The following is a 12669-nucleotide window of genomic DNA, read 5'->3' as shown; positions in this document are numbered from 1 at the left end:
TCTAAACCCATATGACTCAGTAATCCGTAAAATATTGAATAAACACTCGGTGAATTTGTGCTGAGAATACTTTATTTAGTGTATATACACTGCAGCTCTGTGAATATACACTGAATGTAATACAACTTCCATAGTATATACAATAATCATACTCAGTGTTAAGATAAATAATGATTTATACTTCTTAACGACATATGAAATGTGAATTATGTATTATTTTATGTATATATATGAAACCATATGTATATATATGCCAGATGACTGTGTATATATATGCCAGATGACTGTGAAACAGAAACCTGTAACTGTTTTGCATGATGGTAGGATTGCTGGTGTCTTTTTCTGTCTCATAAACACGCTAGATAACAGGGATATCTTGCTACTCCAACTTACACTTTGGTCACACTTCACAGATATGCACATGCATATATATATACATACATCTAGGTTTTTTTCCTTTTTCTACATAGCTCTTGTTCTTCTTTATTTCTTCTATTGTCCATGGGGAAGTGGAAAAGAATCTTTCCTCCGTAAGCCATGCGTGTCGTATGAGGCGACTAAAATGCCGGGAGCAATGGGCTAGTAACCCCTTCTCCTACAGACATTTACTAAAAAAGAGAAGAAGAAAAACTTTATAAAACTGGGATGCTTAAATGTGCGTGGATGTAGTGCAGATGACAAGAAACAGATGATTGCTGATGTTATGAATGAAAAGAAGTTGGATGTCCTTGCCCTAAGCGAAACAAAGCTGAAGGGGGTAGGGGAGTTTCGGTGGGGGGAAATAAATGGGATTAAATCTGGATTATCTGAGAGAGTTAGAGCAAAGGAAGGGGTAGCAGTAATGTTGAATCATCAGTTATGGAAGGAGAAAAGAGAATATGAATGTGTAAATGCAAGAATTATGTGGATTAAAGTAAAGGTTGGATGCGAGAAGTGGGTCATAATAAGCGTGTATGCACCTGGAGAAGAGAGGAATGCAGAGGAGAGAGAGAGATTTTGGGAGATGTTAAGTGAATGTATAGGACCCTTTGAACCAAGTGAGAGAGTAATTGTGGTAGGGGACCTGAATGCTAAAGTAGGAGAAACTTTTAGAGAGGGTGTGGTAGCTAAGTTTGGGGTGCCAGGTGTAAATGATAATGGGAGCCCTTTGATTGAACTTTGTATAGAAAGGGGTTTAGTTATAGGTAATACATATTTTAAGAAAAAGAGGATAAATAAGTATACAAGATATGATGTAGGGCGAAATGACAGTAGTTTGTTGGATTATGTATTGGTAGATAAAAGACTGTTGAGTAGACTTCAGGATGTACATGTTTATAGAGGGGCTACAGATATATCAGATCACTTTCTAGTTGTAGCTACACTGAGAGTAAAAGGTAGATGGGATACAAGGAGAATAGAAGCATCAGGGAAGAGAGAGGTGAAGGTTTATAAACTAAAAGAGGAGGCAGTTAGGGAAAGATATAAACAGCTATTGGAGGATAGATGGGCTAATGAGAGCATAGGCAATGGGGTCGAAGAGGTATGAGGTAGGTTTAGAAATGTAGTGCTAGAGTGTTCAGCAGAAGTTTGTGGTTACAGGAAAGTGGGTGCGGGAGGGAAGAGGAGCGATTGGTGGAATGATGTAAAGAGAGTAGTAAGGGAGAAAAAGTTAGCATATGAGAAGTTTTTACAAAGTAGAAGTGATGCAAGGAGGGAAGAGTATATGGAGAAAAAGAGAGAGGTTAAGAGAGTGGTGAAGCAATGTAAAAAGAGAGCAAATGAGAGAGTGGGTGAGATGTTATCAACAAATTTTGTTGAAAATAAGAAAAAGTTTTGGAATGAGATTAACAAGTTAAGGAAGCCTAGAGAACAAATGGATTTGACAGTTAAAAATAGGAGAGGAGAGTTATTAAATGGAGAGTTAGAGGTATTGGGAAGATGGAGGGAATATTTTGAGGAATTGTTAAATGTTGATGAAGATAGGGAAGCTGTGATTTCGTGTATAGGGCAAGGAGGAATAACATCTTGTAGGAGTGAGGAAGAGCCAGTTGTGATTGTGGGGGAAGTTCGTGAGGCAGTAGGTAAAATGAAAGGGGGTAAGGCAGCCGGGATTGATGGGATAAAGATAGAAATGTTAAAAGCAGGTGGGGATATAGTTTTGGAGTGGTTGGTGCAATTATTTAATAAATGTATGGAAGAGGGTAAGGTACCTAGGGATTGGCAGAGAGCATGCATAGTTCCTTTGTATAAAGGAAAAGGGGACAAAAGAGAGTGCAAATATTATAGGGGGATAAGTCTGTTGAGTATACCTGGTAAAGTGTATGGTAGAGTTATTATTGAAAGAATTAAGAGTAAGACTGAGAATAGGATAGCAGATGAACAAGGAGGCTTTAGGAAAGGTAGGAGGTGTGTGGACCAGGTGTTTACAGTGAAACATATAAGTGAACAGTATTTAGATAAGGCTAAAGAGGTCTTTGTGGCATTTATGGATTTGGAAAAGGCGTATGACAGGGTGGATAGGGGGGCAATGTGGCAGATGTTGCAGGTGTATGGTGTAGGAGGTAGGTTACTGAAAGCAGTGAAGAGTTTTTACGAGGATAGTGAGGCTCAAGTTAGAGTACATAGGAAAGAGGGAAATTATTTCCCAGTAAAAGTAGGCCTTAGACAAGGATGTGTGATGTCACCGTGGTTGTTTAATATATTTATAGATGGGGTTGTAAGAGAAGTAAATGCGAGGGTCTTGACGAGAGGCGTGGAGTTAAAAGATAAAGAATCACACATAAAGTGGGAGTTGTCACAGTTGCTCTTTGCTGATGACACTGTGCTCTTGGGAGATTCTGAATAGAAGTTGCAGAGATTGGTGGATGAAATTGGTAGGGTGTGCAAAAGAAGAAAATTAAAAGTGAATACAGGAAAGAGTAAGGTTATGAGGATAAAAATATTAGGTGATGAAAGATTGGATATCAGATTGGAGGGAGAGAGTATGGAGGAAGTGAATGTATTCAGATATTTGGGAGTGGACGTGTCAGCGGATGGGTCTATGAAGGATGAGGTGAATCATAGAATTGATGAGGGGAAAAGGGTGAGTGGTGCACTTAGGAGTCTGTGGAGACAAAGAACTTTGTCCTTGGAGGCAAAGAGGGGAATGTATGAGAGTATAGTTTTACCAACACTCATATATGGGTGTGAAGCATGGGTGATGAATGTTGCAGCGAGGAGAAGGCTGGAGGCAGTGGAGATGTCATGTCTGAGGGCAATGTGTGGTGTGAATATAATGCAGAGAATTCGTAGTTTGGAAGTTAGGAGGAGGTGCGGGATTACCAAAACTGTTGTCCAGAGGGCTGAGGAAGGGTTGTTGAGGTGGTTCGGACATGTAGAGAGAATGGATCGAAACAGAATGACTTCAAGAGTGTATCAGTCTGTAGTGGAAGGAAGGCGGGGTAGGGGTCGGCCTAGGAAAGGTTGGAGGGAGGGGGTAAAGGAGGTTTTGTGTGCGAGGGGCTTGGACTTCCAGCAGGCGTGCGTGAGCGTGTTTGATAGGAGTGAATGGAGACAAATGGTTTTTAATACTTGACGTGCTGTTGGAGTGTGAGCAAAGTAACATTTATGAAGGGGTTCAGGGAAACCGGCAGGCCGGACTTGAGTCCTGGAGATGGGAAGTACAGTGCCTGCACTCTGACGGAGGGGTGTTAATGTTGCAGTTTAAAAACTGTAGTGTAAAGCACCCTTCTGGCAAGACAGTGATGGAGTGAATGATGGTGAAAGTTTTTCTTTTTCGGGCCACCCTGCCTTGGTGGGAATCGGCCAGTGTGATAATAAAAATAAAAAATATGCAACCATTTATTTGTAAAAACAATTTTAGTTTTCTTGAAACATGTTGAATTCTTATTAACAGCTGTTTAAATTAACTTTATCAGAACGCAAGCAAATACTCTTCAGACCTGAGTGACTTAACGAGTTCTTCATGACCAAAATATTTTTTTTATTAGAGATCAGTTTTTGTATAAATATGAGAGAAGTTATTCATGCTGCTCCTTTCCCCAGACATGTTTTGACTTAGCTGCTTGAGGCTTGGCACCCAAACATGTTGGTTGGTTAATGGAGTATAAAGCCTGTCGGCTACACTAAGCTCAAGGCTGCAGGTAACCATTGCACTCACGTTGTGAGTGGAATGATTACCTGCAGCGTATTTACTTACAACGTGACTCACGAAATCGTAATGACACGGGTGAAAAGAACCCATACCACGGGTAGGGTTAGAACCCGCGATCAGAGAGTCATAATACTCCAGACCGACGCGATAGTCACTGGGCCAGCTAGTGACTAACGCGTCGGTCTGGAGTTTTATGATTCTGATCGCTGGTGCTAACCCCACCCGTGGTATGGTTTAATAACAACGTATATACACTGACAACAATACACTTCTTGGCGTATATATCCTGGCAAACATGTTGAGTTGTATTTTCTTTTCATATTCTTGGGGAAGAGCTGGTCACATAGGGGCCACTTGAGAAACAGTAATGATGAAATTGCAAAACAAACAGGAGGACGAAAGCATCGAACCCATAAGAACATAAGAAAGGAAGAACACTGCAGCAGGCCTGTTAGCCCATGACAAACCTGTCCCAAAACTAGCAAATCGGTGCGTTAACTACCGAGCCTAACTTGACACCTCGTCAACCTCCCTTGAAGGAAACATACCAGGAAGCTTTCGTAAAATACCCATACGAAAGAATCAATGGTTTAAAAAAGACACTTGAGCAAACACTGGGACATATTTATTAGAAAACGTTTCGTTCCTTGATCACTTCTAACAGCCGAGGACCGAAACGTTTTCTACTGAATTTGGTGTAGTGTTTGCTCACGTATTTTTTAAAACCACTTGTCTAAATAATTTACCAAGATTTATATCAACAGAATCAATATTAAAATAATGTAGAAACCTGGGTAATCGTATTTTTTAATCAAAACTGCTCATTAAATTTTATTTGAAGTACAAAATTTAGGAAGAATCTTTCTGTAAAATGGAAAAAAAAATTAATTAGTTTCAAGATATTAATGCATGACCGTAAATGGCCTGAGCTCCAGCTGAAGTGCTATGGGAAGTCAGGACTAAACAAAAATAATCAATTCAATTCAATTCAAAGTTTATTCTCTATAAGGATTACAATGCTGAGTTTACAGAATTTGGTTATTGTGTGGTTTACATGTAGTAAAATAATAATTACAGAGTGTACCACTAGAACACCTAGCATGGCTAGGCATTTCGGGCAGACTTAGATTAAATCTTAAGCTTAAAATATTACAAAATTATGAGGTAAGTTGGTATTATGGCTAAGTGACTAAATACTAGTTTGTGAGTTTAGCAATGTGAATGCTTTTGTTTTGGCACAATACATAGTTTCAGTATTGGAGTATCACAGGCCAACTTATGACAAGTTAAGATTCATTATTTTGAGATTGAGATTGATATTTCTGTTTATGGTCAAATGGGTGAGTGTGAACCACCAGGTGGTATTCGTGTAATTAGTTGGCAGGGTGTATCAGGGAGATAAGATGTTTTCTAATGGTAGTTTTGAAGGTGATGAATGTGTCTGCAGTTCTAGAGTTTTCAGGTAGGGTGTTCCAGATTTTAGGACCTTTGACATACATTGAATTTTTGTAAAGGTTTAGTCGGATACGGGGAATGTCGTAGAGATGTTTGTGTCCGGTGTTATGCCTGTGGGTTCTGTCACAACTATCAAGAAATCGTTTTAGGTCAAGGTTAATATTGGAATTTAAGGTCCTGTAGATGTAGATTGCACAGTAGTAAGTGTGGATGTACTGAACAGGGAGTAAGTTTAGATCTATGAAGAGTGGGGGGGGGTGTTGCGCGGGATGGGATTTAGTGATTATTCTTACTGTGGCTTTTTGTTGGGTTATTATTGGCTTTAGGTGTGTTGCTGCAGTTGATCCCCAAGCACAAATAGCATAGGTGAGGTATGGATAAATAAGTGAGTGGTATAGTGTGAGAAGGGCATTTTGCGGCACGTAGTATCGTATCTTGGAGAGGATCCCAACCGTTTTGGATACTTTTTTGATTATGTGTTGGATATGGGTGCTGAAATTCAGGTTGTTGTCGAGGTATAGGCCTAGGAATTTGCCCTCATTATGTCTGGCAATTAGAGTGTTGTCGATCTTAATGTTAATTTGCGCAACTCCTGCTCTGCTAGCAAACATAATGTAGTAGGTCTTGTCTGTGTTAAGCGTAAGTTTATTGGCTGTCATCCAAGTCGATATTTAGATCAGCTCCTCGTTAACAATGGTGTTGAGGGTGGCAAGATTAGGGTGAGAGATGACATAAGTCGTGTCTTCAGCAAAGAGAATGGGGTTCAGGTGTTGGGATACGTTTGGAAGATCATTGATGTATATGAGGAAGAGCATGGGACCAAGGACACTTCCCTGCGGAACTCCAGTATCAAGTGGCCGTGTTGTTGATGCTCTGTCTTTAATGGTGACATACTGATACCTATTAGTAAGGTAAGATTTGAAATATGCAAGCGCATGGCCTCTTATACCATAATGGTCAAGTTTGTGGAGTAGGATGCCGTGGTCTACTGTGTCAAAAGCTTTTCTTAGGTCAATAAAAATTCCTAGTGGATATTCCTTATTTTCCAATGCTGTGTAAAACAGATCTAGCATTTTTATGATTGCATCATTAGTGCTTTTATTTTTCCTGAATCTAAATTGGTAGGGGTTGAGTATGTTTTGTGCCGTTATAAATGAATATAGTCTCCTGTGCACGAGTTTCTCAAAGATTTTGGATAGCAATGGTAAGTTTGATATTGGCCTATAGTTGTTTAAATTTGTAGGGTCACCACCTTTATGTATTGGTGTAACCCTTGCCGTCTTGAGTAGTTTCGGGAAGGTGCTAGTTTCTAGTGACTTGTTAAAAAGTAAGCGACAGAGTCTGAACCTTTGGTAATACTGAAGGGACTGTATTCACTGGTTCAAAAACCCGTCAGCCACACGAGGGTTATTAATAAGACAGCACGTAACATATACATCACAGTGAAGACCGACGCATGTAGGTTAGGTTAGTTAAGATTCTTTAGGCAACGGGACAGGTGTTTGGAGACGCGGGTCTTAGTCGTGTGATGACCCACCATTGGATTAATTTTATTATAATAAAAACTAAGCACTAAACCCATCAGGGTTTTTGGTTATCTGACCGAGGCTTTTCGCTGGCTTACTAGTAATAATTATGACCATATACATATGTAGTTAAACGAACTGTTACTGGTACGACGTTTCGCTCTGAGATCAACACACAACCGTGTACACCTCTAGTGAAGTCTACTTTACCCCGAAAATGAGGATTAAAGTAAACTCGGTGCACTTATACAAAAGGATGTACACCTCAATATATATAACCCTGTAACAGTTATTATGACTTCTAATGAGAAATAGCAACATTTTACGGGACTACAAATTAGCATGGCTGGTTTCATGGTTCATTTTGTTTTAAACCTATCTATTATACCAGGCTTGTTTAAGTCAAGATAACTTTAATCCCTAAAATATGGATTAAATTACGTATATAGACTGAGATATAAACATTTCTAGGTGTGTATAATGTTATGCCATATGAGCTAAAAGGAACTGGGAACCTTCGCGAGAATAGCTTCGAATATTCAGCTGATCAGAACTAAGAGGGAAACGCTCGAAACCTGAGGGTGTGAAGCAACTGCAGCAGTTCTCGACAAGTCTCTGAGAAGAGCAGAATAACGTTTGTAACTCAGTGATTGTTTCTGTAACAAGAGATAAAAAGCTAAAACAGCAGTGTAAAGACCATTAAGAACAAAATTAACGAACAGGGAAACCTAACTGAAAAGCGCTGCAAAATACACCGAGCAACAAAATACCTAAATGGATAGATAAACCCGGGAATATCACCGGTAGGTTCATTTAGTCTTCCTGTAATCACTTGTTTAGGGAGGAAAGTATCGGGTACATCATGAGTTAACGTCTGAATACATAAAATGGGTATCGTGTTGTTACTACAGTACTCTTAATAGACCTTCCTCCTGAAGCAGGGTCATCTGTGTTGAAGGGTGTTGACGGAGATTAATTTAAAATTGTCTCCCAACCACAGTCAGTCATTATTCATAGAGGAGCGCTAGATCTGCAAGGGCCATACTGCGCCTGGGGAATGGGTGGTAATACTAAAGATGGAAGGGAGTATCTCCAGTTCCTTGAATCAAGAGCCGTATATATATATATATATATATATATAGATATATATATATATATATATATATATATATATATATATATATCGTGCCGAATAGGTAAAACTGGTCAATTAGCAAGAACTCGTTTAAAATTAAGTCCTTTCTAAAATTTTCTCTTATACATTTAAAGATAGATCTTTCACTTATGTTAAGGTAAAAATTAATAATTTTGTACCAAAAGAATCTTAGAAAACTTACCTAACTTATAACAAGCGCAATTTAATTTAGCCTAATCCAGCTATAAATATATTTTAGATAAGTTTACAATAATTTGATGATAAAACACAATGAAGCATTTTTTTCGTTAGGTTCAGAATGATTTTTGCGAAATTATTGCATACACAAATTTTCACTCCGTTCTGCACCATTGTCAAGTCAAAACCTTATGACCGAGTTTTTGGTGAAATATATTTTATTTATATGTTTAAAATAACTGACTTTCACGTGTTTCACCTTTACTCTAAATTCTGACGTCACTGTACATTAAGCATTTGTGCTCCTGTCAATTATATCTTGACAGCTCTGTATGATTTTTGTCTGGTTGCGTTATCATTTCAGAGGCTCACTAGCAGCGCTGTCAAGACAAAATCTAATAAAAGAAAGGGGTCATCTAAGTTAATTAGTCGATCTGAAATATTACTACATCGCCCCGCCCTTCACGGGGCGAGGGGAGGGGATGCCTTGATGCAGGTGAAGGGCTCTTGATCCTAGGAAATGAATTTATCCTCCCCTTGGATCGAATATGACTGCCTCCCACTCACCAAGGGCCGTATACCCCTACAAGTTAAGCACTTCTTGAAAATAATGAATTCATCCCCTTAACTCCTATAACCATCTAAATTCATTTTTCACATCCACTTTGCAGTAAATTTCTCGATTAGGTTAAGACAGGTTGTTCTCCCTCCAGAAAATAAACTGCTACACAGTACATAACAAATATATTTATTCCGCGCGAACATAACTCGGGAACTCGAGCGCAATAGAAATAACTGTGCGAGATTTTCACTGTTTAACAAGACTTAGACAGTTTCCCGTCTGACTGTGTTTAGAAAAGTGAAATACTGTTTGGAGTACTGGTGGTAAGGGGGAATACTTAATTAATGCTAGCATATGGGCTCTTAATCCTAAGATTGTATGAATCTGAGGTGTACTGCCGCTCCTGGAATCAGTCCTGACTGTTTCTCCATCTTTCCTGGGGCTCTACGGGTTTAGTACTTTTAAAGGAATACGCTAATACTAATACTACTCTTAGTTTTTAATTCAGTAATAACAATTGAGCAACTGGTATTATAATCATAGGGATAATATTCCTTTAACAGCCAACATATGTTACACTTCGTGCTGCTAGCAAAAACAGCCTGGTTGATCAGGTCTTACACTGGGAGGCCTGATTTGGGTCTGGGGTCAGGGGAGAGCAGACCCTCAGAATTACTCTCCAGGTAGCACAGCAGTTCGAATCCCCGTCCATCCTTCAATATATTCATTGGCAGTCGTTCATTAAAATTTATCTGGGATTTATAAACTATATAGCTTTGAAGGGCATAAGAAGAGATGTACCACGACAGCTTACGAGTGTGTTGGATGAGGCAGTATGGACACAGTTCACGCTGCTTGAGCTTGAATGATTCGCTGGTACATGTCCCGTCTCGGGTCTTTTCCAGATGGTGACCCGGCGAAAAGTTATCCTTCGAACAGGATGTTCACGCTGCTGATTCGACTAAGTCATAGTCCATAGTAACTTACATGGCTGAGTAGTTACGAGGTTGGGCTAGCTATATGCACGACCCATAGTTCGAGGCCCCACCCATTTCTCTGTTTATATTCATATTCGTTCATTACTAATATATATATATATATATATATATATATATATATATATATATATATATATATATATATATATATATATATATGGTAAACCTTGCGATATTGGCTTGAATAGCAATGCTTTTCTTGTCGAATAAAGCAAATGAAAATTTGTGTATGCAATAATTTCGCAAAAATCATTCTGAACCTAACAATATATATATATATATATATATATATATATATATATATATATATATATATATATATATATATATATATATATATTTATATTTTTTTTATTATCACACTGGCCGATTCCCACCAAGGCAGGGTGGCCCGAAAAAGAAAAACTTTCACCATCATTCACTCCATCACTGTCTTGCCAGAAGGGTGCTTTACACTACAGTTTTTAAACTGCAACATTAACACCCCTCCTTCAGAGTGCAGACACTGCACTTCCCATCTCCAGGACTCAAGTCCGGCCTGCCGGTTTCCCTGAACCCCTTCATAAATGTTACTTTGCTCACACTCCAACAGCACGTCAAGTATTAAAAACCATTCGTCTCCATTCACTCCTATCAAACACGCTCACGCATGCCTGCTGGAAGTCCAAGCCCCTCGCACACAAAACCTCCTTTACCCCCTCCCTCCAACCTTTCCTAGGCCGACCCCTACCCCGCCTTCCTTCTACTACAGACTGATACACTCTTGAAGTTATTCTGTTTCGCTCCATTCTCTCCACATGTCCGAACCACCTCAACAACCCTTCCTCAGCCCTCTGGACAACAGTTTTGGTAATCCCGCACCTCCTCCTAACTTCCAAACTACGAATTCTCTGCATTATATTCACACCACACATTGCTCTCAGACATGACATCTCCACTGCCTCCAGCCTTCTCCTCGCTGCAACATTCATCACCCATGCTTCACACCCATATAAGAGCGTTGGTAAAACTATACTCTCATACATTCCCCTCTTTGCCTCCAAGGACAAAGTTCTTTGTCTCCACAGACTCCTAAGTGCACCACTCACCCTTTTCCCCTCATCAATTCTATGATTCACCTCATCTTTCATAGACCCATCCGCTGACACGTCCACTCCCAAATATCTGAATACATTCACCTCCTCCATACTCTCTCCCTCCAATCTAATATCCAATCTTTCATCACCTAATCTTTTTGTTATCCTCATAACCTTACTCTTTCCTGTATTCACTTTCAATTTTCTTCTTTTGCACACCCTACCAAATTCATCCACCAATCTCTGCAACTTCTCTTGAGAATCTCCCAACAGCACAGTGTCATCAGCAAAGAGCAACTGTGACAACTCCCACTTTGTGTGATTCTTTATCCTTTAACTCCACGCCTCTTGCCAAGACCCTCGCATTTACTTCTCTTACAACCCCATCTATAAATATATTAAACAACCACGGTGACATCACACATCCTTGTCTAAGGCCTACTTTTACTGGGAAATAATTTCCCTCTTTCCTACATACTCTAACTTGTGCCTCACTATCCTCGTAAAAACTCTTCACTGCTTTCAGTAACCTACCTCCTACACCATACACCTGCAACATCTGCCACATTGCCCCCCTATCCACCCTGTCATACGCCTTTTCCAAATCCATAAATGCCACAAAGACCTCTTTAGCCTTATCTAAATACTGTTCACTTATATGTTTCACTGTAAACACCTGGTCCACACACCTCCTACCTTTCCTAAAGCCTCCTTGTTCATCTGCTATCCTATTCTCCGTCTTACTCTTAATTCTTTCAATAATAACTCTACCATACACTTTGCCAGGTATACTCAACAGACTTATCCCCCTATAATTTTTGCACTCTCTTTTATCCCCTTTGCCTTTATACAAAGGAACTATGCATGCTCTCTGCCAATCCCTAGGTACCTTACCCTCTTCCATACATTTATTAAATAATTGCACCAACCACTCCAAAACTATATCCCCACCTGCTTTTAACATTTCTATCTTTATCCCATCAATCCCAGCTGCCTTACCCCCATTCATTTTACCTACTGCCTCACGAACTTCCCCACACTCACAACTGGCTCTTCCTCACTCCTACAAGATGTTATTCCTCCTTGTCCTATACACAAAATCACAGCTTCCCTATCTTCATCAACATTTAACAATTCCTCAAAATATTCCCTCCATCTTCCCAATACCTCTAACTCTCCATTTAATAACTCTCCTCTCCTATTTTTAACTGACAAATCCATTTGTTCTCTAGGCTTTCTTAACTTGTTAATCTCACTCCAAAACTTTTTCTTATTTTCAACAAAATTTGTTGATAACATCTCACCCACTCTCTCATTTGCTCTCTTTTTACATTGCTTCACCACTCTCTTAACCTCTCTCTTTTTCTCCATGTACTCTTCCCTCCTTGCATCACTTCTACTTTGTAAAAACTTCTCATATGCTAACTTTTTCTCCCTTACTACTCTCTTTACATCATCATTCCACCAATCGCTCCTCTTCCCTCCCGCACCCACTTTCCTGTAATCACAAACTTCTGCTGAACACTCTAACACTACATTTTTAAACCTACCCCATACCTCTTCGACCCCATTGCCTATGCTCTC

This window comes from Cherax quadricarinatus, chromosome 82, assembly GCF_038502225.1.
Source record: "Cherax quadricarinatus isolate ZL_2023a chromosome 82, ASM3850222v1, whole genome shotgun sequence".
NCBI classification, from domain to species: domain Eukaryota; kingdom Metazoa; phylum Arthropoda; class Malacostraca; order Decapoda; family Parastacidae; genus Cherax; species Cherax quadricarinatus.
This window is presented reverse-complemented; position numbering follows the sequence as displayed.